Here is a 24,300-nt window from a genome sequence, read left to right on the forward strand (position 1 = left end):
TTGGTGAAATTAACAAGAATTGCTTATTTTATATACATGAATGGAATTGTGGTAGATATAAAGAAATCTTTCCTGAGACCAGCAAGTTTTGATGACGAGCATGCATGAATGTGTGTGAGTGAAGAAAAACAAAGTCAGATATTGGCAATAAGTTCATTTCAGTGAGTGAAAGAGAAATAGGTAATAATTGAAGCTAGTAGTAATGACACTGTTTTTTCACTGCCCAAAGTTGGAGGTGGTTTGAATATAAAGTTGACTCTGACTATTCTAATAAAGAGAGCATCTCAAATGAAAGGTATTTAAGAGAACAGTTTATAGCAGGGCTGTATAAACCAATGAATAGGTTGCAAGACACCTAGCAGTTTAATTGATTAGCTCATCAGGTGGGCTGCAGTATCGGAATGATTCATTTCCATGAAAATTACATGAAGTGGAGGATGTGTATATTTCATCGCAAGGATAATGAACTTTGCCAAAGCTCTGGTTGAAGACAGAGGGATTTTTACGATGAGGTGTCCATTTTTAATCTGTGTATTGTTCCACAGGTTACGTCTCACAACTGTTTATTCGAGAGACAGTTTGTACTTTTTGTGGATCATGGCGAAATTGAGCGCACGTCTGTTCTAGCGCAGAGTACGGACTGAAATAGTACGTGAGGAATTCCAATCTGTAATCTGTTCCCACCCCTGCGCGAGAGGGGCGGGAATGAAATTGAGCATCACCTCAATCATCATCAGGCAACCTGCCATTGATTTATGGCAGGTTTTGTTTTAATTAAAGGTAGGCTAGGATGCCCCCTCTTTGCACCTGCCCAGGGCTTTAGCATCCCCCCCCCCCCTCCTCCTCCCCCATTCTGATCTCTCCCCTTCATCTGCCTGACCCTGTGGATGATTTGGAGCCAGGGCGATGCACTTTTCCCCCTCTTGCCATTTCACCTTCCAAACCAAAACTAAAAAGGAAGGTCAATTGAAAACACAGAACCAGAGAATTCGCTTTTAAAATACTTCTGATAAAGGGGAGGAGTGAATTTTGATGAGATTTGGTTGCAGGTAGATACATGGGGGTGGTAGATGAGTGGACCCTCCAGCTGGCGTGTTGGGTTAAGAGAGTTTGTCCAATCAGAAGGTGTGTATCTATTAGTAAGTAAAGCTCACTTGCATTGTCTGTCTACATTATCCTTGTACTTATATAGTTGTGCTGCTTTTCACAGCTTCACTCACAGAGACAGAGATGTACCTGTTCCTGGTTGAGGTACGATGCATGAGTGCGTCTGTGATCATTGGGTGTTAGGTAACCCAAAGATGTGTGATACCTTGGTACGAGATCACGGATATTGTGCTGACTTCCTCAGAAATGACAGCACTATCTAAGGTGTGTTTCAGTGAATTTATTTGGTCCTTGTTAATTTTGATTGCAGAGTCTCTCATGAACTCCTGTTCATATGAATTGTGTCATCCAGTAATGTTCTCACTGAAGATTTGCTAAGTCTTTTCATAACTTAAATAAGTTTCTGAGGTAGTTCCATGACTTGCCTTTTGATTTCAACGACCGCTTTGTGACATGCCTGTTATGTTTGTTTGTTCGTTTTGTGCCATTACCCCAGTACTGGTACATTTTGTCCAGCAGATTGCGGTACTGAAGATCCAATGAAGTGGTTTATTCAAATTGCACGCATCATTTTCTATTGCCATGGCAACCTACCAGGCGAGTGTTGACATAGTCAGTGGCTTACTTGTTTTGAGTAGGTGGCTATCTGTCTCTTCTCTAGCTCGATTCCGGTGCTTGATAAGGGTAATTATGTATTGAGTACTGTTGAACGCAGTTACTTGGTGCCCTCGATCTCTGGAAATCTCCATAATGCTGCCGGTCATGTGACTTAATCCTTCAGTGCTCCTACCATACAGTCTGTAGTAGAGCGAGTTGCATAATAGATGTAGGAAATGCTGGTAGTGCCGACCCTGCCATTTGCTTCGGTTGCTTTAGGCAATATTTGAACAGCGACTGTGCTTCCCGAGTAGATTCCAAATACCCGTGCATGTTAGTAGAGAGTTCAATTTCGTTCGATACGCAAGCATCGCTCATTCACCATTTTTCCCCCTCTCTCCCCACTCACAGGTACTAGCATCTCATGCCTGATCACAGTACGAGTGCCTTGAAAAAGGAGCGACGGCAGACACCGAGTCTTTGATCCCAACTGCCTTCCAGAATTGTCAGCCAGCCGTAGGCATCAGAAGTTGGTTCAGAAGAAAACGCCAGATTAAACCAAGTCTCTTGAGAGTTCCCATTCCCCGTACCAGCAAGCAATTCAGGTAAGTGTCCATGTGTGTGTGTTAACTCTGCCCCCCTTCCCCCAGCCCCCTCCCCAACCATCCACTCTGTTTTTCACCATACTATATAATCTGATCAGCATCATTTATAATTGCATTCTGTTGATGAACTTAGCTGCTCCTAATGTTGCTAGGATAAACAGGGCTGGGATGCTGGCCATGTTTTGTGGGGGAGAAGAAGACGACGATGGCGGCTGGCTCTGGCAGACTTTGCGGAGACCCCTGCTAAATGAAGTGAGGGAAATCGAGGAGGGAACGGGATTAAAAAGTCTGAGCAGTCCCGTCTCCAGTGGCCACCCCCAAGTCAGATTCATCTCCTCTTCACGGTAAATAATCACTGGGCATAACAGCCTTCTTTATCCTCACACCTCGCCTCGCCAACGAGATGCACGGAACCAATCTTGGCCAGGATTCCACGGCCGGTCAGAATCTCTGTGGATTTGAAATCGTAGGGCAACTTTGGTCTGGGTTATGATCACTTTGATGATTTTTCTTCCAAGGCAAAAGAGATGATAGGTATATGATAGCAAGAAGGGGGGGGGGATAAAAAAATTTCTGTCTGAAGTGACAGCCTATAGTGGCATGCACTGAGGTAAGCAATGATTTTCTTTATTCAGGCTCTAATCTGTCCTACAACCTCCATCTAGGTCAGCGATTGAAGATTGTCCTCTGTCAGCGATTATCGCGCGTTCATAACGCTAATGGATTAATTTTTCACACAAGGTCCCCCCCCCCCCTTTAGTCATAATAAATCATAATCTCTTTTCCAGAGTAGGCAGTGGATGGTTATAAGAATAATTTGCCAGCTTTGATTTGCACAAGACTTGAGGAGAGGAGAGGGGAGAAAACAAGGGAATGAAAAAAAAAAATTGTGGAGGCTGATATGAAATATTGCAGAGACATATTGCATAGGCCTCTGGTTGAAATATATTCATTTATGTCAGAAAACGATGAGATGAAAGTTTGGATAGTGTTGAGGGCCTCCAGATATGAAGCAATGATGCAGCATATGAATCTCATCCCAATATGTTTGAACACAAGGCATGTTTAGATTCTCTTATTGAATTTTAGCCCCTGATAGCGGGGAAGTTTTATTGAACTCGCATGGGTTGCCTCAACCAGGCGAAAGTAAGCAGTGTTATTGCAACTTCATTACTGTTATTGCCAAAGTATTTTGATTACAGAAAGAACGCGTACTTTCCAAATCGAAGTCAGGAGAAATGATGTCACGTGCAGTTGAGTACCCACCAATTTTATATAAGACACCGTGTTCTTTGTCATGGAACAATATACCGGAGCACATGAATTTCTTTTTCAGGTTTAAGTGAAGCGAAAGGACAGAAAAATTGCAACTAGATGGGCTCAAAGATATAAGATGTCTAATCATGCACATATCGGCAAAGGGACAGTAGAAATGTGCTTGTGACGGTTTAGATGCATTGCTCGTCATGAACAGCAAACTAGAGAGGTTTAAGTTTTGGAGTCCATACTGCTGTCTTGTGGATAAGGGAAAGTGGTGTATCACTTAATTTCCAATTTCGGCACATGCAATATGTGTCTTATGAAAGCGCTTCATGTGCTGAATGAGCAGTTTTGACAACATTAAGCTATCTTGCAGGTTTCCGCTTTCCACTTGCTGTATTGCTCAAAAGCACTCTTGCGTTTGACTACTTATCTTTAATATGAGATTTGTTCTTCAAGTCTTAACCGCTGTCAATTGAAAACATAAAACATTTGAAGTCTCTGATGATCTTCGAATCTCATTTGGAGTCAGTCGAAAGGATCACACTGTTACAGGAAAATTAACATTCTTAGACAAATGAATAAAGAAATTACCAAATATCCATGGCTTGATGGAAAATCATGTTAAATAATAAGGGAAAAAAGGGAGGAACGTCAAAGAAGCCACACCACTCAATCGTGCTTTGAACTCTAGTAGCATGCAAACTGCAAACTGCAGCCCTAGAAATCCCGTCCCAATTTTCTACAAAGTGTTTGGAGTAATGAGCGTCTGTTGTCAGGCCATGGCGGGTGTTTTAGGCTAATGCTGTAAGTCCTCTGAAGCCATCAATTCTTCTTCGCTGCTGGTCTAGGAGTGTCCGTGAGGAAGTGCTTGTGGCGGAGAGAATGCAGTCGTCGTGCCGTGGGCATCGCCAGGAATGGCATCTTAATCCAGCAGTGTACAGCTGCGTGTAATGGGGCACCATCGGGCCATACGACGCATCACAGAAAACAAGTTTGATGGCAGCTTCTTTGCCACTGGCTAAAATGTTTTCAGATGCTAGGGCGGGCATTACTTTGGGTAAAAAAAACAAAAATGCGCCTCAAGGAAAGTCTCCTTCCCTCCCCCATATAACCATTGCTTTTTATTGTGGAATGCCATACCATATGACTAAGTAGATAATTCTCCTCATCCTGTTCCCCATTGCTTCAAATACTGCTAAGTGTTATTGTCAGATACGATCATTTCTTCGTTGATCCAAATAAGGAGACCATTCGTATTAAAGGTACTGTTTACCTTTGGCAGCAGTGATTTGAAAAATGTTCGAATTATAATTTGATGCATATGTGTAGGTCAGTTGTATCACAAAATATCCTACCATATAAACATTTTGCAATAAAGCCTAAAATAGGAGATATCACTTCTTTTCTTATTAAACCGTAAGTGTAGACGGTTTAGTCCAGAAACCAGTTTATTATAACTATTGTTCACATTTTGTATTTTTAACAATACTTAACATCGATTATGCTGATTTTACTTTTTAACACTGGTTGTTTCTATCCTTAACACACATTTTAGAACTATTTTGAAGCACTAAAGCTGGGTTTTTGTTTCATCTGCAAATGGTAAACAATGCCTTTTAAAGTACACAGTTATATTTCTTTCACCTTCTGTGCAATCAAGAACATCAACTCACTGCAGTTCCACTCTCCCCCCCCCTCAAAAAAAAAAAAATTACTTACATGGATTACTTTGTGGTTTATTGCTCATCTCAAGTTTCAATACTGTCCATGATTGTTTATGGTGTTGTGTTTTTCATATTAATGACTTATTCTTCATTGTACCTTATCTGGCCCCCTCACTGTGTGAGTGAAATGTATTTTTGTGGAAAGCATGTTTGAACAACACACATATGACATAAACAAGCATAATGGAAAAGCAATTGCATGCCAAAACTTATGATGATCATCACATTACGTAGTAGACAGTGGATTGATGTACTTCTGTCTAGGGGGGAATTAATGAAAAGAAAGCAACTTATTCAACAGTGTGCACATCCTGACATAGAAGTTGTTTTTAGACTTTGATAAAATAAAATAAAAAAGTCCACATTTGATATTTTTCAAAGATCATCACAACATGAGTTGTCTGTTTTGTGACATCGATACGACAGTTCTCATCATACGACTGAATTTTGCAGCACTTCGTCTTAGGGAGCATAGAGATTTATATTGCAGGTGTGATCTGTCAACCGTCCAAGCTAAGGAGCTGAGGAGCTTTAAGGCATATCAGTTGGATGTGGTGTATCCGTGTTGGCATGCCAAGTGTTTGCTATTCCTCTGTCACTGTGTGCTTTGCTCATACTTTTGCACTTAATCCCATACATGGCTAAATAAGAACTATTGGAACGAAGGTTGACATTGAAGTCTAAGTATTTTTTTCTTCTGTTATGTAATGGATATGAAAAAGAATTTATGACATCAGCAGATAGACTTATTACCGTATGATCATAACATGGGTAAGAGTGGGCAAAGTGACTAATGATTGAATTATATGAAGAAAGTACTGCTGACCAATCTCATGTTCCACATGATTGATGCCATCAGCCTAATGGTTTCACCACTAGCAAGCTGCCTACTTTCAAATATTTGTTCCAGCTATACATTCCCAGCTTGGCAAATAGGCCACAGCAAGCTGTAGCTCATTACCAAAAGCCACGGCCAAATTCCACAGCACCATCCACTGCTCAGAAGACGGGGGACACAAGATAATGTGGGGAAAAAGAAAGTGTCACAAAAATCAATTTGATGTGGAGCCATCCCCTCCCGGCCATCCATCAGCCATGGGGCCACATTTGACAGAGATTGGTGATGACAGCACCTTCTCCCACCCTGATCTCCACGACGACGGCAGCATCACCTGTCCAGCGGAGGAGGGGTGTTAAAACCCCCCATCCCTCCCCATTACATGATTGCTGACCTGACAGGCTTTGTTGGTAGCGCTGACTGGTATGTGTCAGTATCACAGTGCAAAGTGCCATGACAAAACAAACCGGGACAGTAGTAGCATATCTCCCCGGTCTCCCAGGGGGAGGAGGAGGAGGATACACCCCTTCACACTTTCCTTTGAGGTCCCCGATTTAATTCTGCCAAATTCAATTTGACATGCCGGTATTAAATGATTTGTCCCATCTTCCTACCCCTGTTTTCTTTCTCCCCTTGACCTGTCTGTTGTTTTCTGTGACATCTAAAAGTGGTTGGTTTTGATTAGCACTGGCTTCGTGTAGAGTACACGGGCACTTTGGAGGTGTGACATTTGTGGAGGGTAGGGTGGTGGCATGGGATGGCGGTTGAAGTGAGAAGAGGGACTGTGGCAAATGATATTAAAGCATCCTTCTTCATATTGTAACAATATGTTTTGCAGGGAATTTTGGCATATGACTGAATGAGCAATTGTGTAAGATCACACACATGTGAACAGTGCTGAGATCCCTATGAAGTTCAGTTTTTGGATCAATAAAACCAGATGAACACAATCAGACTATTTCTGGTCCTGGGATGGGTTATCTTGCAAATTTAAAGTCCAAGGATACAAGATCGGCAATTTTAACTATCTTCAGTGGATATGAAACAACTGTTTTGCGTGATCTAACTTTGCCATCTTCTTAAAGTATTTGTCATTTCCCACCCTGCTTGGTTTTCCATCAAAGTGGAATTCTTACCACATAGAGAAAGTTATTTGCATTAAAACAGGTAAAATAAAATAAAAAATCAGTAGATGGACAGAATTTGAGCTAAATTGGATAGATCTGAATAATTATGTCATACATTGAATGTCAGGGAGTCATTTGATATGTTGTCCAGATGACAATTTCTTGTCTTCCTGTCTTTAGATGTGATAAAGAAATCAAAATTCTTTGTCGTGGAGGGTTTGTCAAAATATCTGACTTATATCATATTCATAAACAGAACATAATAGAGTTGGAATCGTAGGTCAACTTATGTCAAGATTGGTACCAAGATTTTGGACATCACAATGAAGTTCCCCATCAAAGTATACCACGGCATTCAAACTGAGAGCATTTTCTTTCAAATTGTCATTTTTTTTTCTGTAAGTTGTGCCCATTCATCATTGTGATATCTCACCAGTTTCACCTAAGAGAAGTGGTCTTCTCTAAGGTTGAATGTCTCATCAAGTAATTTTAGATGGCCAGCATGAGTATACACTAAATTGGTATGTGGAGCAAGGGAAATTTATGCTTTGATTATTATTTCAACTTCAAGGAACCTGAAATCATAATGCACTGAAAATGTTGTGGATGCTGTTTGGTCCAGCATTCACTCTCTTAATCCCTCCCATGATCAAACCTGGGCATCAAATTATAAAATGAGTATGTCTTGAACTTAAAAGCCACCTTCTTTGCCTATGAGCTGGTTTTGGTGAAAAGGAGATAAAATACAGCTGGAAAAAACAAACAAACAAACAAATGTCTGTACAAGAGAAACCTGTGAAGGAAAAAAAAAACAAAAAACCCAACACTCACGCACACGAAAAAGACTGACATGTAAATGCCTGCTCACAGCAATGTATTTGAGCTTTTTTATTACGCCTTGTATGCATTGGTATGCTGCACATCTCTCCTGAGAAATGGTAAATGCTTGAGAAATTGTTGACCGGGGTGTCTGCAAGTCAAGAACCTCCCATTCAGGGTGAAGGGAGAAAAGGGTTTTCTGACTCTCCCAGTCCGAAGCCAATGAATACGTTCTCTATGCCCCGTCGCCATTTTAGGCGATGGACGACTACTGGGGGAATTGCCGGCTCTCACCTCGCACAAAATGTTTCACTCCCGTCTTTCTCTTCCTCAGCATCCGTCGTCCTCCTCCTCTTATAGGGTGAATCCTTTGGAATATTCTGGGTGACAGACATCTCATTGTGTCTCGTCCTCGTTGACACTGATGGCTCCTGTGGGGAATCGGGGACTTAAGAACCGAAGATTGTGGCATGAAGCAATTTACGAATCTGTTGTAATTGGGCAAGAAGTCCAATGACCATCCCAGGGTGCATTTTCTAAAGTTTTCGTCGTTTTTTTTTTTAAAGGATTCCTGCAGTATTGCTGAGTAGATTAGAGGATCTAATTGCGTAGATGCAAAATACTGTCCTTCTGACTCTCTTGCTCCAATGTCTGGTCAGAGTGTGAAGTCATGAGTACAGCTTTTCTTGATTTATCCTGACAGATTGCTTGAATCTTCATAATCCCATATATATCAACCAATGTCACTGACCCTCATGCCTACTTTCAGTAAGGGTACAAAACATATAGATTAAGGACAATCTCTTGACAATTTAATTTTTGTAAATTTTCCCATCCCATAGAGGTGGGGCATTTATAATGGTATCCAAAGCGATCCTCGGCTATTGGGAATGCTGGTTTTCCAGGCTGCAAGATACCAACGGGCAATGCAAGCTAGCTTTTTGTTTTTGTTTGTTTTTTTGTTTTTTTTCCTAACAGGAGGCATCGCCCTCATCGAATCGGCAATGAAGACTAAATTTATAAAGAATTACAGTCGTTAATTCCATTCTTCAGTTTTCCACCCCACTCCGTATCTATGGAATGAGCGAATCAGTCAATCCACTTGGCTGCCTCATTGGGGTAGAGCTGGGTCTCGCCCCCTTTCGTAGCCGAGATCAGTTTGGCATTCCTCGTCTTTCTCTTCTTTCCTGTTTGGAGGGAGTTGTTGACAAAAGTTGCGACTCTTTAGCTGATGCGATTGATCTGTGGGAGTCATTAGCGTACCCTCACCTGCCTATTCTGCATACGATGCAAGTTGAAGCTGCAATGGCTGCTCCCCTACTTAGAGAGAGCAGTGAACCTAATTGTATCTGTCAGTGTTTGATGCATTGTGAAAAGGTCAAAATGTTCGGGCCACTCACATCTCCGGCATCTGTGCGGGGCGCATCTGGATATCAAATTCTTTTAGAGACCGTGGAACTCGGGTACATACTTGTGACTCAAAAACTGAATCCAATTTACAACAGGTTTAGCATCGTTTGTTTCAGTCGCTGTGTGACTCAATTTCTGTGTGATGGTGGATTAATGCATCTATATGCTGAATATCTCAATAACAAGAGTGAAACATGGATAGGTATGGCAGGCTGCAAACAGTATTAACCAGAGCTACTGGATTTATGTGCATTTAAGGAGGAGGTGGTTGAGGAGGAGGTGGTTGAGGAGGAGGAGGTTAAGAAATGGTGGGAGGAGCTGATGGACGAAGATCATGTTGAATGTTTCCGAAATGAAAACTAACTCGACCTGACTGTGGTGGTCAGGGAGAAATGTCAAGCGAAGGAGCCTCACGTAATGGGCCTGAATGTGGCCAGGTGTGAGGCCAGCATTCCAGGGCTTATATAGTGCTCGTCACTCCCAGGATGGAAAACAAAATTAAATGAAGGAAAACAAAACTAAGTGAAGGAATAGAGATGTTGTGCAAGTCGATTGTTAAAAGAGGCCCACCAGACTCCAATGCATGTATTCTAGTGTTGATAGGCACATGACCTTTAGCTGTAAAGATGATACTGTACATTCACTCATCAAGTCTTGGAGGAATTTTGCTGTAAAAACTATCATCCTGTCTGTAGTAAATTGGCAACTTTGAATTTATGCCATGTCTTATATTTGAGAATGATTGGAAGCAATTTGTTAAAATTCATTAATCTGCACAAAATAAAAAAATATTAAAATGTGCCAATTTCTGACAGAAGCATTCACTCAAATCTTCAGAAATGTGTTGCCAATGTAAGGATCAGTGGAGAAAGAGACACATCTTTTATAGGCTGTTGGTAATTCTGCGACTGAAATATTGACGTATCACGGAAACAGGGCTCAAGTGAAAAGCAGAGTTTTCATTCTACCATATGACATGAATGTTAACTAATTATGGAAAAAGATATGACATAAGACTACAGAATTGTGGTTTCCGGTTCTTATCTAGGTTATATCTATCGATCACATTTATTGATATTATTGTGTCAGAATTCAATGCAATTCCACACAAAGTCGATACACATGTCTTGAAGTTTACTTGCACGTCCTGCATATGCAACAAATTTTGTTGTGGTTGGAAAGATAGACACTTCCACACCAGAGACACACATAATAATAATCGAAGATTAATATTGGGATGTATAGAGATAGAGGCAGGATGAGGGGAAGAGAGTATTGATAAAGCGATGAGATGGGATGTATCCATCTGCTGTGGTGATCAGTCTGGTCACATGACTTACTGATGAGTGATGTATAGACTGTGAAGATGTCTAACTCCGCCATTTATCATTCCTTATCTAGTATTCTACCGACGATCTTCTTGCGCAATATCCTTACTGTTCCTTTAAAGGGCTTGTATAGTTTTGGTTGAGACCTAACTTCAGGTTTTTAACATTTTCGGGTGAGATAATGAGAAATCTCTTATGAAATATGAAAGAGCATGTAATTCCAAGAGGAATCCAATGTTTATTTGATGAAAATTGGTTTTGAAATGGCTGAGATATCCAAAAAAGAGCGATTCTAATAAAGTGTGGGACCCACACTTTGTAACGATTGCTTTGTTTCACTTTGTTTTTGGATGTTTCAGTTATTCCACACCCGATTTTCATCAAATAAACTTTGAATTCCTCTTAAAATGGTATGCTCTGTGCTATATCATAAGTGTTTTCTTGGTATCTCGCAACAATTTAAAAGCCCAATTCTCATCTCCACCAATACTGTACTATCCGTTTAATAACCCTTGCAATGTCAACCTCTTTTCTCTGAAAGATGCTATAAATTTCGTAGTTTTCCTGGAAATTTAATTGTAGAAAAGGGTGATGCAGGGATGATGTGAACCAGACACAGGAATGCAAAGTGTTACGTACCCACACTCAAATATTGTATTTGCAAAAGGATTATAAGAGTGTATCAATGTCCCTTTTTAAGCCATAGCATCTTAGGCAGTAACGCATATAACCAGTGTCTCTCTCTTGTTCTATAAGGAATTTGTCAAGTCTTACTGGACCTACATAACTTTTCACCAACAAAATAATGTGTTTCGTAACAAGATACAAAGGGGAAAATAATCAAGAGGATTGATAGAAAATTATTGCTGTTTGAATCTTCATCATCATCTTCATCATCATCGTCTTCATCTTCATCTTCATCATCATCTTCATCATCATCTTCATCATCATTGGTCATGCTGTCATGTGACATTCCAAAGAAGTTTGTAGCTATGTAACTGTTACGCCTGTACTGATACCTAAAACTAATGGTTTTCCCCCATGTTTGTTTCAAAGAGTGTCTTTGTTCTATAAGATGAAGAAGAAGAACATAGTATGATGGCATTTTGGTTTAATGTATTGAACAGAATCTCAGAGAAATGCTCATCTTGAGAAAATCTAAAATTATAAACATTTGTAGATAAAACACATCAGTGGTAATACACATCAGCAGTAATGCACATCGGTGGTAACATACATTGGGATAATGCACATGCGATAATATTAATTCTGCTAGTACCTCCACGGGAAGTTTGAGAAAAATGAATGATGTATGTTATTATCATCATCAGGTGAATGCTTTAATATTGCAGAAGAGTTATTTCTGGCAAGACATGTACTCATGAATGGCTCGTTAGAGATAATTATAGTGACAGTCACAAAGTCTTGTCATAGTGTTGTCTTGCAAAAACAATGGAGACAATGAGCCTATTATTACTGAAGCTAATTGGTGTTACAGGCATACTTGATTATTTTCTAATAATGTTTCTTCATTTCACGTTTGAAAACACTTTAAGACTTTCTGCAATATTCATTAGTATTATCATTTTCACAATTTGGAATTCATAACTGAGTGTGGTGCACTCTCTTATAATATTCATTGAAAGTAATCTTTTCAAGATTTTAAGTCTGAGGTCATTGGCATTCCATTAGCTTCTTTGTTTAAGTTTTTTTTTTTGCTCAATTGATAGGTTTGTAATAAAAAAAAATCTTTAAATATCTTCAGTGGAATTGGGTTGTTCTTGAAATTATTTTGTTTTAGAATGATGTGCACTAGAATGTAAAATGATAAAGTAACATCTCACCAAATGAAGAAAATGTATCATGCATCAATTAAGATTGAGATTAAAGTTAGGTTATCTCTTGTTTCCTATGGCAGAAATGTTACTTGGTAACAAAATGGCACAGAAACCAGAATTTAATATTTCCAGCTTATCGTTATGAGCAATAAGAATCTTAGCACTTAAAGACGTTAAAATCTTTGGTTTTCACATTAGTTTCAAAGATAATCTCAAGCCTTAAATGAATGTATAAAGAAAAGATAATCAAAAAATGCTTTATAAGAGCCATGATTACTAATGTCATTCTTGCCTTTGAATAGAATTATTAAAGTTTACCCCATGTTTGACCAAAAGTTCTTCAATGGAAAAACATGTTGTCATTGTGTATGTAAATTCTTGTACTCTTCAAAGAAATATAAGCATCATTCCAACAATCATTTCACTATGTTTCTACATCTAAATCAAAGTTTGGTTCATTTCATGTGAGTTGATTAATGCTCTTACCCAACTCCACTGTGGTCCATTACCTCTGCAAGCCCTAAGCTCTTTCTATGGAATTGCAGCTTACTGAAGTAAAAATCTAAAATGCCTCAGCACACTTTTGTGTGTGTGTGTGTGTGTGTTTGTCTGTATCGAGAGTCATTGTATGAAATGAACAGACCGTTGTGCTGACTGTGGCAGAAAGCCATTCTGGCTGTGGAATGAGGGCCCTATAATGAACGCTGAGGATATTTCTGGGCAATTGACATGAAGGGTAGGCATCAAATCCCCTAACAGCAATTAGCACTAATGACTTTGAAGTGTTGCTGCCTGGATTTAGTGGGTATTTTTTTTATATTTTTAGCTATATCACCAGCTCCAATCCGGAAGGTGTAAACTCCATTGATTATTAGCTCTTAACGGCCGATGGATTTCTAGAGAGCAGATGAACTAGAATCATGGTATATTGACAAGAGCAATTTTCGTCCATCTCCCAGTGAAGGATTTGCTGTATTTTGTTTTTAATCTGAAATATCCAGGTTATGAAAAAAATCCCAAAAAACTCAGTGATAACCATCCTCATTGATGTCATGATCTAATTGCATATCTAACTCGTTACGATGAAGGACTACTTCACACATGATTGAATATTCATTACGCATCAGCATGTTTTATTAGGCCATATTGTTGGTTTAGGGGTGGACCACTCTACATAAGTGCGCATATATGTCATACGATAAGAAGAAGATTGGTTTAGGGGTAAAATAGTGGTATTTGTGAAGAGGATTGGACTTTGGAGAGGGTTTTATTTTGTACTTAATCATGTTTCTGAAAATGGTATCACCAATGTTTTATCTCTTATGTAAAGTATACCTAAATCTTGATTAATGAAAGAATACTGGTTTCAAATCTGTTCTACTGGTATTTGAATATTCTAAATGCATACTCTGTTTTGGATTTTTGTTTTGTTTTGTTTAATTGTTCACAAGTCAAAACTGCAAACAACAAATCTTGCCTGCATGCATTTCAACTGCAGGATCTTAGTTCTAGACAGGTTGCTCACCAGTCAAAATTCTGCAAAATTCTGTAAAATGCTTCTCTAGCATTTCTACTCTTTATTTGATTTTACTTCCAGTGCAGATAATCCTATCCGACTGGAAAATTCCGTTACCTCTGTTCTATTACAGAGATTGGCAAGTATGGCTTATATGAGAAGGCAATTATGCAAACCCACTTGTGCCTACATTTGCATGAAGAGAAGTAAATTGATATGATATCTGGTTGGATGACTCACAGAGTATGTCTTATTGGCTTTGAGAGGATGTAGAGATAGAGAGTGCAGCTTCTGAGGTGCCCTCGATGAGTTAGGCTGCAACCATGGAACACATACTTAGGAAAGCCAAAAAAACAAGATATTTTTGTCGCGCATTTAGAGGAGAGTCAAATATTAACAAAGGCTTAAGGCAGACAGAGCTGCAGTATTTTGTATGATTTCTTTTTCTTTGTGTCCGTATTTTTCTTAAAATGAGCATTTGTACTCTAAAGACTTCAGAATTTATCTAACTGTATGTATTCACTATCTGGTGCAGCAAAATATACATCAGTCATATTCTACCAACAGCGTGTACTTATTATTATTTTGGTGATGATAATGCTTAGGAGGGATGCTACTTAAAAGTAGGGATATGATAACCAGACTCTGCTCTTGAAAGCTAATTGATGAATGATCAACCTCTGACATAATAAAGCTACATGATTTATGACAAGGTGCATCCTGACAGACCTGCTAATTCAGTATGAGCTTTATCTTAATGAATATCTATATTTGCTCTGTGAGTTTCCTAAGAATCACCTCACAATTATATTCGTCAAACAGTGAGCTGTTTACCGTGTTGGGTAAACATTAATAACAATGCACCTGTATCGTGTACTTGAACTGCAATATGTTAATGTTGAAGTTGATGCATACTTTATGTGTGCATCAAGACTTCCGCTGGTGTCATCTCCACATTGAAGGGAGATTTTCGGGCTTCTGTTTCCACCTGCACATAGTATGATGCTACAGTAGCAAACTCAATTTGAGATGAGCGTAACTTGATTTAGCCAGTGTCTGTGTCTCAGTTTTTCCCCCCTTTTTTGTGATATACCTGGTGTTTAGGAGGAAAGGCAAATGTAGCGAATCTAATTAGAGAGTGGGATGGGGGGTGGGGTGGATGACGCTGATGCAGTTTGGAGAAAAGATTCAAGACGGAGACTAATGATAACAACGTAATGAAATTTTCATAAAAATGATGAAAAATGAGAATGAGGCGAAAGGCAGGGTAACTTCCAACGGGAGGTGAAGAAGTATGAGCAACCTGGGGACTTTATTATAGGAAAAGGGGAAAAAAAGGAGGAAAAAAGAGTTGATGCTGTGGTATCTAGTAGCTATGGTAATCTCTGTGGGTAGATTCTACTACTGTGTCAAGGGCAATGTTAGATTCATTCTTTAGTTTCCACCTTCACCAAATCCACGAGTCTTTGAGGGAGGCCGAGGAAAATTGAAGAGAAATATCAGAACACAGGAAATGTAATATCAGTGTGTGACCGATTTCTTTTCAGCTGTCCTTGGCAAGTGTATTGACCAGCCTGATTTGTACAAAAGCAATTTTTACAAACCTTTCATAGTTTCAAGAGGCCATTCAAAACGACGTCTCAGCATTTGATATAGAATAGAAAGACAGGCCATACAACCACATACAGAGGAAAAATGATTCTAAAACTCATATTTTTACTGTAAAAATGTGTTGACTTTGTTGCTGTCAGTATTTTTTTTTAATACAGAATATCATAAAGTCAAAGCAGTTGCTCTGCAAATGTCCATACAGCCATCTTCTATATCTTTGGCACTGGTTCCTCAGCATTTTTTTTAACAGTTTGCTTGTACACTTGACAATAATAGTTCTTAACCCTTAAGCATCAATAACTTCAAGTGGACAGAGATGCCAACACATTCCTGTTGTTGTTTTCATCTTTGGAAAACTTTCCACTAATATCTGATAATGCTGTAACAAATGATTAGCATATCTTAATATCAGATGACAAAGTCTGTCATTACAGAAGTAATAGAGAAAAGAATTTGTGAATTTTTTTTGCATTTATAACGCAATGACCTTGTAGTTTTAGCAATGTTTGTTTGTCTGATTTTTCCTGACAAAGAAAAAGACATTGTGCATTATAGATACATCAAGCATTACCTGTGGGTAAATATCAGTAAGATTTCAAGGGTGTTGTTGTCATATTGTTTTGAAGACTTCATATGAAACTTGATGTGCAAGGAAATGATACTTAAAAGGAATTTAAAATGATGTAAAATACTCTGCATTGAAGAATCCGCCTTCCGTATGATGAGGTTGTTTGTATCATATCTCCCTGGTATCTTCTTGAGAAAACTCTGGTACTCGGGTGTAACCCTATGACCCTGTCAATCAGCAATAGCTGCTTTATCCTCAGGTTCGCTGTCTCTAGACAGGGCACAGTACCTCTAGCGAAAATGGAAATTCACCTACTAGGAGAGGAGTTAGACTTTGGATATGGTTTAGGTGGATGGCTCACAAGGGTGATAAAGAGATGGAGGAAAAACATCCAGATCATAAATCAAAGGGTGGATTAAATAAACATGTCACTGTTTTGTCTCCAGGACTTGCTTGTGTTAAGGATGACTCTGCAAGAGGAGAAAGTGTGCGTCACATTCATGTTTGAAATCTGTCCTCATGGTCTCTTCATATCTTAGATACGGAGGCAGCTAGATGCAAAAGGTGCATGTTGCAAAATTTACAAGCTTTTCTCAAAAGCTGATTTCGATGCTCAATTATTACTATTGAGGAGGGGAGAAGAAAGCATACTATGAGTACGAAAAGACATACAAACCATTTTCTCTTCTACAAAAGTCATTTCATGTTGTCACCATCATCATTGTTATCATCGTCAGTCATCATCATCATCATCATCATATATATCAGTGTGGTCATCAGCATAATTATTTATCATCACTATTATCATCATCATCAGTATTGTCATTATCATCATCATCTAAATGGTATCATCATTGGTATCATTATTATCATCATCATTATCATTATGTCAATCATCAACTGCAATCTTTGTAACCACCATCAGAGTGGCTTCTTTCGTTGTGATCCTCCTTGCCACCAGTTTTATCCGTATGGTTGTCTTGCTGTCTCCGCCATCACTGCCATGATTTACAGTACCTTGTAGCCAGCAAGATGGTTGCAAAAGGGGCTGTCTGTTTTTAGACGGATCCTAATGCATGCCGGGGAGCCGGTGGGTGATGCATCCGATGTTACAACGAGTGAGCTTGGGTGCATCCTCCTCAATTCTTCAGGAACGAAAAGAGTAGAATGGCTGTGTTTGCTAGTGATGATTCCTCTTGCCGTTGAATTATTCAGTGTCCCCATTATATATCAACTGTAATACCAGCGTGAGCCACCATGTAAGCAGGTGCCTGCCTCACCAGCAAAGTGGCGGTGCCACTCAAAATTCCGGTCCTGCCTTTGCCCCCCATCTACATTACACGCCAGCTCATCCAAGGGGAAATTAAAATGCAGATCTCCTTCCTTGTCTGTTCTTCTTCTTGCCATTGTCTGGCTACGCCTTCCCTTCATCGCCTTACTGGTCTCCACCTCCCCCCCCCCCCCCCCCCCATGGCTTCCTCTTCAAAATGAAGATTGTCTTCCCTGACTCCAACTTATTATCGCTGGTGTCATGATACCTCTCCAACTTCCAAACAACCTCCTCCACCATGTAAGCCATTATGTAGCCTCCTTCTGACTGTTCCTTCATCTTATTTTTTTTTTCTCCCTCTGGTTTTCAACCATTATTTCTCTCAAAGGGACAATTGGAACCATGACAACTGTCAGGGAAGTGACTCTGAGGGATATGTCATTGCTAGTCACTGTCATTTCTGTAAAGTTTTCATTGTAAAGGCATTATTTCTTATCATGGGGCCCTTTGGATTCAATGCAATAGTCATCTGATGGTAAAGTTGGCTTAGTTCACATCTTACTGAGACAATGAGAACGTGATTTTTTTTATTCAAAATGCAGTTTTGATGTGTTTAGTGGGGATGAAATAAACTTTTGAAATCTTGGTCAATCTGTGTGAAAATCATTCTCTTCATTAATATTACGATTTTTACTTTATATGATCATGTATGTTTACTTTATAGTGCTTTGCCTAATTTTGATACTTTTCTTTCCTCTGTCAAGTTGGAGCTTTCTTAACAAGTAACAACCCTACAACCCTTTGTAAAGCTTCAAAATTAGAGTACTTGTGGACTGGGAGGTGGTGCAACTTCTCAAATTGATACAGTTATAGCTCCATCTGCATGCAGTGGAACACCATCTGAGGTTTATCAGGGTGAAAAGATGCAGTGATGCACTAGAGTCTTGAGCTCTTACTGGAAGTCAGGCCCAAAATTGATAGCATCCATTAACCCATTAAGGTGAGCTGAATTTGCTAAGTACACATGTTTCCCATAGACACCTGCCCGAGTATACTCTTGATCGGTTTTCAACGGGTTAAAGTCCTCCTGGAGGAACCTCCTTGGTATTGGAACCAAACATCCAGTCATCCTGGTATGGGGCATCCTCCCGGACCCAGGCTTTATTCGCCTCATGCTAGTCTTTTTCTAAACTTGGGAAGTTATTCCTATCATTCTTTTCTTGAATGTAGATGCGCGGGAAGAAAAGTAACCACTAGTGGCACCCTAAAATTTGGCTTCTGGGTTGTGGGATGTGATAGACGCCCTCCTATTTCACGTTATATGAACATATCAGTTGAGATTGAAGACCTTTGATTAGGGTTATATCCAAAAGTTGCACAATTTATGCACTTAGAAGAGAGTGTACTGTTTACATATTACAGTCAGTTGAAAAAAAGAGAGAGAAATATATACACCTTAATATTAGTGTATCGAACATGCTTGGGCATGAAGTGTTTGCATTGGATTTTGAGCTGAACAGTCAGAATGGGATTCACAAAAGACGGATGCTTCTTCAGCCTTGCACCTTGTGTAACATTAGAGCACACCATTAGTATTAGTTTGCAGTATTGTGAAACGCATACGGCAATGCTCAAAGAATCTCACATTCTGTTTCTTTCAAATAAAACTGTGAGATACCAATAGCTTGTAACCTCACATTCCTTGTTAAGACACAGATAGAGAGACATACAAACACACACATATAATTACAGGTGTATATAAACAAACATACACATACACTCTCACGCATTCACTCATGCACTAACAGAGTGTATGTATTTTAATGGTGATGCACTGTTAGGAAACTATATTTGGTTTTGTTTTATGTAAGCAATTGTCTACTCTGATCATCGCCAATGATTAGAGGCAGTCTAAATTTCAACAGAAGGTTGCAGTTTGTATTTATCACCACTAACCTGTATAGCTGCCAATTCCAGTGACCATGAGTTCAATTAGCGTGCCTGGAACAAGAATCAAGTACCTGCCCATAAAACTTGAAGGCCTACTGCTGATGCTATGGCATATATCCATTTTTTGTCAGTGTGTAGCATTAGGAATAAACATTAATATTCACATTGCCAGTTACACAACAGTAGGGATTTAATGCCCAAGTTGTTTTTGTTTTGTAATAATATTGAATACGCATTGATATGAAGATTGGAATCTATTGCTCAGTCATCGTATCCCGTGTGACAGGATAAATATGATGTGTGGGAAGTTAGTATTTATATTAACTCATAGCCACAAGATTCTCATATTATTATGAACATAGCCGATCTTAACCAGTTGAAGACTACAGTGGTAGTCCCGAGAGTACTCAGGCAGGTGTCTATGGGAAATGAGCATTGTAGCAAAATCAGCCCGCCCTCAACGGGTTAAAAGGGATTTAGTGAATCCATGGTCTGTTGGTGAGAAACTTTGAGGAGCAGATAGGTATGGAGGTTATCGTGCAATCATTGGAGAAGGATGTGGTGACATGGTGTGCGCCTTTTGTAATGTGTACTCAAGACCCCAAACCCTTTTGACCCCTTGATGGCGAACTCTCTTCAGCTTGGCTGACAACTTTTGACCTCTGACCTAACAGTCTGCCAGAGATGCCAATTTAGTGAGTAGTGATTGATAAGCTTTCAGGGGAGAAAAGTTCTACATGAAAATGGGTGGAAAAGGTTGTGATGGGTCCATAAACAATGGAACCTGTCTCTAATGAAAATGCAAGGTTTATGTTGTTGATGAATGTGTTTACCCCAGGGATTTGGTTTTTGAAACTCAATGGTGGAATTGATGCCAGCTTGACTATTCGTAAGTGGGCCTCAGGGGTAGTGATTAAGCTTTCCAAGTGCAGAGTTAAATTTAGCGATACCGTAAAGATGCTACAGACATTGGAAAAGGGATGGGGTGCAGGTATGTACATTTCTGAACTAAAACTGGATGAATGTTCAGATGTTGTCAGAGAATGAGATTTATACAAAGTGTACCTATGCAAGAAATTGTAGGCTTCAATTTTCCTAGTAAAATTGTTCGGAGATTGGGGGGGGGGGGGGATTTGGCTAGTTCGGTCTATATGTAATGCAATTCCATTCCATTTTGCTGTGCAATTGCATTTTTGTTTCAACAAATGAGATGCTTGGTATTGTTATTCTCAACTGTCAACTTTCAACTTCTGCCGTATAAAAAAAAGTGCACAAGAAGGAAATATTTTTGTTGATATTGTCCTAATGATGTAAATATGTTATTGTCTTTTACATCAATACCAGTTGAGTGTACTGTCCTTGTGTTATTTGAATGGAATTTGATAGATACCATTTAAAAGAGTGTTTGTGAAGAGGGAGAGAGTAAAAAAGTCTTGGAAGTGATGCTTTAGATCAACTGTGCAGGCTCGACCTGTTTTCCGTCTTGAGAAAAGGGTTCAAATATGCAAGGCCTTGTGCAATATGGATTGTTCCCTGGATGGTCTCGGACCACCTCTGTTGGTTAACGATTCATCTTCACGATACCGATGCCTTTCTTTCCTTCCTACATACTAGAGATGTAAAGGTTGCGGAAAAGGCCAACATTTGGTACGGGATTCAAGTTCCTCAAGGGAAACCTTGAACTCGTAAGGGCAAGTGGCTAATCCACCAGGGGAATTCAACCTGTTTCATTTATCCACCACCAAGGCAACCCCAGCTGCTCTCATCCCCGTGGGTCAAGCTCAGAGGTCATGTGGGAAGAGTTATTGGATGCAGGTGAATTTTCGTGCTTTTAATATTTCAGGGAATGCCAGGAACATCAGAGAGCAGGGATTTAGCTGAACATAGCCTTGGAGAGGTCTTGTTTTTCTTTTCTTTTTAAACAACTTTTTTGTTATCTTTCTGAATTGCAAGGGGATAAAGGAGGCTGACTGGAGTTCAGAGTTAAGGGATTAATGTAGGTCTTTTCTCACCTGTCTCTCGTTTTAGAGAATAACTCTACAGACATGGGTGGTAGAAGAGAGAAAAGGATGGAGTGATAGGAGAAGAAAGAGAGGTCAAGAACTGGTGCTCTCAGCAAGAGGAAAGAAAACGGAAAGATTGTGAGAAAATTATTTAGAGGGAAAGTCAAAGTTATAATAGGTACGTGTTGCAAACTGAGAGAGAGAAATAGGTAGACAGGCAAAGAAAGAAAGAGGACGAGAAATATGACAAAGACTGCAAGCAAACAGCTTGTACAGAGAAGTAAAAGAAATAAAGACAAAATTAGACAAGACAGAGAAGTCACGATAAGAGCCTTGAGTCCAGAACTTCTCACTGTCTGGAGAAGTAAGTGAAATAATCATGCAGTGTGCAAGATATGGTTAAAGGGATAGTACACTTTTGGTTGAGATTGGAGATTCGAAGTTTATTTGATGAAAATCATCACTGAAGTGGGTGAGATATCCAAAAATAAAATAAAACAAAGTGGTCCAAATAAAAGGTGGGTCTCACTTTTTATTCGGACCTCTTTTTCTTTTCTTTTATGGATATCTCAGCCATTTCAGAATCAGTTTTCATCTAATAAACTTTGAATCCCTCTTATAATTGTATGCTCTTTCATATCTCATGAGATGTTTCTCACCATCTCACAAAAAAAGTTGGAAACCCTAAGCCCCATCTTAACCCAAACTATACATCCCTTTAACTGTTACTTCAGTAAAACAAGTATATCAGTTTTCTGATAGAGAAGGTAAAAAAAAAAACAGAAGGACCGATGGAGGAGTGGAGGAGGGAGGGAGAAGGATGGTAGAGGTGGAGGGAGGGAAGGAGAAGAGGTCGTACTGTCTTCGAAACGTGAGTCTTTTTGGATTCATCGAGGGGATAGGGAGACGAGGTATCTGGCCAGAAGTCCTCCCAGAACATGTCCATGCACGTGTATTCACCGGCCTCATTGATGCTCTCAGTCACATTCAATCTGGTATTTATTGATTGAGATTGTTGACTGACAGTAGGCTTGGAGATATGGACAGCCTTCCCACGAGCCACCGTCCAGGGTCTGGTCACTGTTCGGCGTCTTGAGGCGAGGAAGTCGTTTCGGAAGACTTTTTAGCATGCCTGGTCACAAAAACTTCTCATAAATGGGATGGGGGGGGGGGTGGCTGAAGAATAGCCAGTGTGAAATATACATGAACTTATTTCCTCCCCTCTGTATCGATGGGAGTTCTGAACCTGTGGCAAGCTGAATGTGCAGGCGCCGTCATGCCAAAAACTACAATCAAACCGTGACGCTAGAACACCCTCCAATGCCGGCATGGCTGTGACCCGGCTAGCCTAATCAATATTGAAGCAGAGTCGGATGAAGAGGAGAAAGATGAGGAAGAGGGTGAAAGGAAGAATGGGGAGTGGATGAAGTAATTGCAGGAGAAAAAACAGGGAGAGGAAGAAAGAAGGAAGATTAAGTAGAGGAGGGAACAAAGGGGGAAAAAAGGAAGAGGAGAAAAGGAACAGATAAGTAAGAGAAGGAGGTGGTGGACAGTGGACATGAATGAGGATGGTAATGAGAGATGGATGTTGATTGGAAGGACTTTGAAGAAGATTTCAGTGATGTAAATGAGTAAAGGATTCATCAAAGGAATATATCGCAGTTTAGTATTCATAAATCTGTTCAATGTTTGAACATCTTCCATAGCCCTTGGCCTGCACTCCCTTCAATTCAAATGTTGGAGTCAAAGGATGTTGGGCTTTAATTGATGTGAGAAATATTGAGGTAGATATTTTGTGTGCCAAACTTGGTAAGGAGCTCAACAGAAGGGGGTGGGGGAATGCTTGGTACAAGTTGTTACTTGTGTGGTAGGTTTATCACAGCATAAATTTCATCATAACTAGCTAACAATGACATAGCTACTCAGGTTCATTTGTATGTTATGTGTGGCTGCGAGATGTTCAAAGCTTTCATCGGAAGTAGCACAGAAGGTTAAAGAATATCTCGTGGCTAATAGAAAATGCAATCAGGTATAGATTTGATGCATCCCTTTCTAACAACAACCATCCCCTTGAGATTAAAATCTGTAGAATGATGGAGGATTTGCCAAGAGTTTATTAACGCACCCAAGGAATTGTCAATGACGTCAGAAAATTGCCATGTAATATACTGATTCTGATAGCCAGTTGAATTTATTTATTTTAGGAAGATTGAGGGTGTAAGAATAAAAGTTTGGTCGTGCATGTTTGTGTGATTATTTAAACAATGATTTAAAGTATCAAATTTGCTCACCGGGGATTTTCAGTACTGCGTAATAAATGTCAAGTTATTTTACGGCAGCATAAATATATGAGTCTACTGTAGTGTCTCTCTTGTGGATAATATTTGTGTCTCCAATATATGTTTTTCCTGCTATGAAAGTATGTAGTTTTTCTCAGAACCTGTTCTGATTTAGGTGCACTTGTCTTGGTGGAAGGAGAAAGTGTTTATGTGTTCATTGAACCTTCATCAGGTTTTATCCTCTGACAGTCCTCCTGTGTGTCCTCACCCAAGAAAGGCTGCCTGATGGAAAAGGCACAGTTGGAGAGTGGAATAGAAAGTTTTGTTTTCTATCAGAAGAATAGTATAACATATGTCACTGGTGTTCAAATCATGTGAATAGACAGAGCCGAAACAAAAAGAAATTAGACTATTCATGTTTAAAAAAAGAATAAAAATAACAAAAAA

At 39.5% G+C, this 24,300-nt stretch overlaps 1 long non-coding RNA gene across 1 annotated transcript in view; it reads left to right on the top strand.

The window, feature by feature from the left end:
- The window catches only part of LOC139744403 (uncharacterized), a 133,646-nt gene that overhangs the window by 103,357 nt on the left and 5,989 nt on the right, over window positions 1-24,300 (top strand). Inside the window, exon 4 of the long non-coding RNA XR_011711824.1 lies at window positions 2,116-2,309. This is a non-coding gene — a long non-coding RNA (uncharacterized lncRNA). The remainder of the gene's footprint in view (window positions 1-2,115; window positions 2,310-24,300) is intronic.

Source organism: Diadema antillarum, unplaced genomic scaffold (genome assembly GCF_040938485.1).
Source record: "Diadema antillarum isolate AM-2024a unplaced genomic scaffold, OU_Dant_1.0 seq00001166_RagTag, whole genome shotgun sequence".
NCBI classification, from domain to species: domain Eukaryota; kingdom Metazoa; phylum Echinodermata; class Echinoidea; order Diadematoida; family Diadematidae; genus Diadema; species Diadema antillarum.